The sequence below is a fragment of the Humulus lupulus genome, chromosome 8 (genome assembly GCF_963169125.1).
Source record: "Humulus lupulus chromosome 8, drHumLupu1.1, whole genome shotgun sequence".
Taxonomy (NCBI): domain Eukaryota; kingdom Viridiplantae; phylum Streptophyta; class Magnoliopsida; order Rosales; family Cannabaceae; genus Humulus; species Humulus lupulus.
In genome coordinates, this window is record NC_084800.1 from 109463598 (window position 1) to 109469212 (window position 5615).

The 5615-nt window shown below is 40.7% G+C and overlaps 1 non-coding gene across 1 annotated transcript; it reads left to right on the forward strand.

The window, feature by feature from the left end:
- Positions 1 to 3960: 3960 nt before the first annotated feature.
- Positions 3961 to 4067, forward strand: LOC133798995 (small nucleolar RNA R71). Its single transcript, XR_009876205.1, has one exon. It is a non-coding gene; the product is annotated as a small nucleolar RNA R71 (small nucleolar RNA).
- Positions 4068 to 5615: the final 1548 nt, after the last annotated feature.

A 5615-nucleotide genomic window follows, 5' to 3' on the forward strand; every position in this document is an offset into this window, starting at 1 on the left:
TTGGCTCTAGTTGCTGCAGCCTCCACCCATTTGGATACATAATCCACTGCCAATAGAATGTATTCATTGTTGTAAGATGGTGGAAAAGGCCCCATGAAATCGATGCCCCATACATCAAACAGTTCCACCTCAAGAATCCCCTGTAAAGGCATTTCATTTCTCCTCGAAATGTTACCAGTTTGTTGACACCTATCACAGGCTTTGACAAAAACATCGGCATCCTTGAACAATGAAGGCCAATAGAAACCACTTTGTAATACCTTGGCCGCTGTTCTTGATGCTCCAAAGTGCCCTCCACATTGTTGAGTATGACAGTGATTAAGAATGGACTGCATCTCTTCTTCAGGAACACACCTTCTGATAATCTGATCAACACAGTGCCTATAGAGAATAGGTTCCTCCCAATAGTAGTGTTTCACCTCATAAAAGAATTTCTTTAATTGCTGCTTTGACATCTCAGGCAGCACAATCTTGGCGACCAAGAAGTTCACTATGACTGCAAACCAAGGGATAGCTAAAGTCTCACTTACCCCAAACAACTGCTCATCAGGAAAGTAGTCATTGATTTGCACTGCTTTCTTATTTTTAGTCTCCTCCAACTCAAGTCTAGAGAGGTGATCAGCTACCACATTTTCACTGCCCTTCTTGTCACGAATCTCCAAATCAAATTCTTGAAGCAAAAGAATCCATCTAATCAAGCGGGGCTTGGCATCCTTCTTCGACATCAAGTATTTAATGGCAGAGTGATCAATGTAGACAATCACTTTGTTACCAATCAGATATGGTCTGAATTTATCACAAGCAAACACGATAGCTAGCAACTCTTTTTCTGTAGTGGCATAATTCAGATGAGCATCATTTAGAGTCCGACTAGCATAGTAAATAGACCTGAATACCTTGTCAATCCGCTGTCCCAGAACTGCCCCCATTGCGTAATCACTGGCATCACACATCAACTCAAAAGGCAATTCCCAATTCGGAGCTATCACTATTGGAGCAGAAATAAGCTTTTCTTTCAAGAAATTGAACGCCTTCAAACATTCATCATTAAAATCAAAGACAACTTCGTTCATAAGCAGATTTGAGAGAGGCTTGGACATCTTAGAGAAATCTTTGATGAATCTTCGATAGAACCCAGCGTGACCAAGAAAACTTCTAACTCCTTTGACTGAAACTGGAGGAGGCAGCTTTTCAATGGTAGAAATTTTTGCTCTATCTACCTCAATTCCCTCACTTGAAATTTTATGGCCAAGAACAATCCCTTCTTTCACCATAAAATGGCATTTCTCCCAATTCAGCACCAGATTTGCCTTCTCACAACGACGCAGCACGTTCTCCAAGTTACCTAGACAGAGGTTGAATGATGAACCAAAAATAGAGAAATCATCCATGAAAATCTCAATACACCGGTCTACCATGTCTGAAAATATGGCCATCATGCACCGTTGAAATGTTGCAGGGGCATTGCATAGTCCAAATGGCATTCTTCTGAAAGCAAATGTGCCATAAGGACAAGTGAAGGTTGTTTTCTCTTGATCCTCTGGTGCAATAGCGATCTGATGATACCCAGAGTACCCATCCAAGAAACAGTAGTAGCTATGGCCTGCCAGTCTGTCAAGCATCTGATCAAGGAAAGGCAAAGGAAAATGATCCTTTCTTGTGGCCTTGTTGATTTTGCGGTAGTCTATACAAATCTGCCACCCCATTACAGTCCTTGTTGGAATGAGTTCATTGTTCTCATTTTTCACCACAGTCATTCCACCTTTCTTAGGTACCACTTGCACAGGGCTCACCCATGCGCTATCAGAAATTGGGTAGATTACCCCAACATCCAACCATTTAAGAATTTGCTCCAACACTACTTCCTTCATAGCTGGATTGAGTCTTCTCTGGGCCTCTATGGATGGCTTGCTATTCTCCTCCAACAAAATTTTATGCATCACTGTCGATGGGCTGATTCCTCTAATATCTTCCAAGGTCCACCCAATGGCCAATTTATGCTCCCTTAGAACCCTCAACAGTTTCTCCAATTCTACCTTTGACAGGTCAGCAGACACAATGACAAGTAAAGTTTCATTCTCTCCCAGATAAGCATAGCGCAAGTGATCTGGGAGGACCTTTAATTCCAACTGCGGTGGCTGCTGAATGGAGGTTAGCGGTTTATCAGTCGCATCTGCTAGTTCTTGAAACTTTTTCCAATATGGTAAGAACGAGTTGATCCAGTTTACACATTCTCTGATCTCAGCATCATCATCATCGTCGCCCTCATCACCCAATAATACTGCCTCTAAGGCATCACTGCTCACCCTTCTCTTGGAGACTTCCTTTTCTATCACATCCACACAAAAGCAACTATCACTAGCCACCGGATACTTCATAGACTTGAAGACTTTAAAGACCACCTCATCTCCTTGAACTCTAAGCTTAAGCTCTCCTTTGTGAACATCAATAAGAGCTTGGCCTGTGGCTAGAAATGGCCTACCAAGAATAATTGGGACATCTGTGTCCTCCTCGATATCTAGAACAATAAAGTCAGCTGGAAATATGAACTTATCCACCTTCACAAGAACATCCTCAATAATACCTCGTGGATGTGTTAACGACCAGTCTGCGAGCTGTAAAGTGACAGTTGTTGGTTTTGCCTCCCCCAAACCAAGTCTTTTAAACACAGATAAGGGCATCAGATTGATACTTGCCCCCAGATCACATAAGGCGTGCTTACATTCAAACTTGCCAATGGTGCAAGGTATGGTGAAACTCCCCGGATCTCTCAGCTTTTGGGGTAATTTCCTTTGTAAAATAGCATTGCACTCTTCAGTGAGCGCTACAGTCTCATAGTCCTCCATTCTCCTTTTCTTTGACAGAATCTCCTTCATGAACTTAACATAACTGGGCATCTGCTCCAAGGCCTCAGCAAAAGGAATGTTTATGTGTAGCTTTTTAAACACCTCAAGAAACATAGAAAATTTTTTATCAAGTGTAGTTTTTCTAAGCCTCTGAGGGTATGGAACTCTAACTGGCTGCTCAATAACAACTGGCAGACTCTGTTCTGACTGTTGATGGTCTTCAGTAACCCTTTCTGAATCAGACTGTTCACCCATCTCTTTATTCTGAACCACTGCCTGTGGAGATCTAGGCTGCGCAGTTTGCTTCCCACTCCTCAGAGTAATTGCCTGAACTTGCTCCTTGGGGTTGACTTCAATATTACTAGGCAAGTTTCCCTGGGGTCTGTTATTGAGTATATTGGCCAACTGCCCAACCTGTGTCTCAAGGTTCCGAATAGAGGATCTGGTCTCAGTCATAAATTGAGTCTGAGTATTAGTAAGAGTCAACAAGGCAGCTTGCAGTTCATTAGGCCTCTTAGGTTGAGGCATTGATTGTTGAGGCCTAAGCTGTTGTGATGATGAAGCTTGATTCATAGGTGGCTGAGGCATGTTATTCTGAAATTGGCCCTGAAACTGAGGTTGTTGGCCTTGATTATTCTTCCACGAAAAATTGGGATGATTTCGTCACCCAGGATTGTAGTTGTTGGAAAATGGATTATTGAGTGGCCTTTGAAAGTTTCCCACCGCTTGAACTTGGGCATGATCCATTGAGGTGTTATTATTTATATAGATAGGGCACTGATTGACAGAATGAGCACCACCACACATTTCACACCTCACTGCCATCTGAACCGCATTAGCAGATACACTGCTCTGTTGTAACTGCTTTGTCAGAGAGGCTACTTGCGCTGTTAGAGCAGTGATTGCATCCAGCTCATGCACCCCAGGTACCTTTCTAACTCCAGATGATCTTTCCTCAGACCATTGATGGTTGCTTGTAGCCATGTCCTCTAGCAGCTCATAAGCACCAGTTGCGCTCTTGCTCATAAAAGTGCCACCTGCTGCAGCATCAATAATAGTTCTGGTTGTCGGACATAAACCATTGTAGAAATTCTGTACTAGCATCCACTGTTCAATGCCATGATGAGGACATCTTCTCAGGAGTTCCTTAAACTATTCCCAAGCTTCATACAGTGACTCTCCGTCATTCTGGAAAAAGTTATTTATCTCTCCCCTCAATTTAGCAGCCTTGGACGGAGGGAAGAATTTGGATAAAAATTTCTGAGCTAGATCTTGCCAGGTGACAATAGAGTTTGGCTGCAGAGAGTTCAGCCAACTTTTAGCTCTGTCCCTTAGACAAAATGGGAAGAGCCTAAGCTTGATTGTGTCATCACTCACCCCATTATATTTGAAGGTTCCACACAACTCCAGAAAGTTGGACAAATGGGTGTGAGGATCTTCAGAGGGCAACCCATTGAATTGCACAGAGGACTGCACCATTTGTAAAATAGCAGGTTTGATTTCGAAGTTGTTGGCCTCTACAGCTGGTGGGCGTATACTATTTTGTACTCCCGTCAGAGTGGGTAGCACATAATCTCTTAGGCTCCTCTCAGCATTGGTCTGAGCTTGAACCCCTTGTACAACTCCTGGATTTAGAACATTCCTGCCATCCCCGTCATTCTATGCCATCTTCACAGAATTCGGGGCCTCTCTCTTGTTCTTTCTAATTTGATTGCAAGACTTTTCAATCTCGGGATTCAGAGGAACAAGTGTGGCTTTTCCTTTTCTGCCACGCATATACCAAAATTCACCTGAGATAGAAAAATTAAGCAACTAAACAGATTAGAAACAAGATAAATTCAAATCAAATTAGAATAAAAATTAATTAGACTGATATTGATAATTATTTTCAGTCCCCGGCAACGGCGCCAAGAACTTGTTGCGATATTTTTGCTATGCACGTGCACACAGTCGCAAACTTGTAATAAAATGGTAAAACCAAGTATCGTCCTCAAGGACTGATTTATCAATTACCAGTCAATTAATTTCTCGTTCTATTTGATGAATTGAAATTCTTGATTTTTGTAAATACACCAAAAGAAACTATAAATCGCAGAAACAATAATTAAAAATTGAATAACAACTAATAGAAAAACTTTTTAATTTAATCACTGAGAAACAATTAGGATATTTAATCTCATCAACTATCCTCCCTATTATTCCCTAATGCAAAGTGTGAATTCTTCTTCTTTTGACCTAATTCAATTAACAAGTTGATATAGCAACCTATAATCATACTATGAATTATAAACTCAACCTAGGTGACAATTTCCTATATTTCTATGGTAAATTGAACCACACAGATAGCATTAATCTCACAACTTAATAACAGTTACACAATTAATTCAGATACTTTCGTTCTAAATTCGAATTATGTCCAATATAACCACAGCATAATTAAATCTCACTTCTCAGATTTTGACTTAAAAACATATGTAAATGACTAAAGATGGCCAATCAATAATCAATCTATAAGAACAGGTTATATGGAATTCAAGAAGATTGAAGAAGAATAATGTAAAAATTGCATTAGTTCATAACAGGGATTCAAGTGATTCAATTAAACATCCTAAACAGAAAATTAGTTCCTAGCCATAGTGCTAATCACAACAGAAATTAAAGATAACATCAAGAAGAAGAAAAACATGTAAAAATACTCTAAGCTTGAGCCTTCAAAACCAGTCCTCTTCCCTTTCGTTCGTACGTCCCTTCTCTCTTCTTTTTCCCATC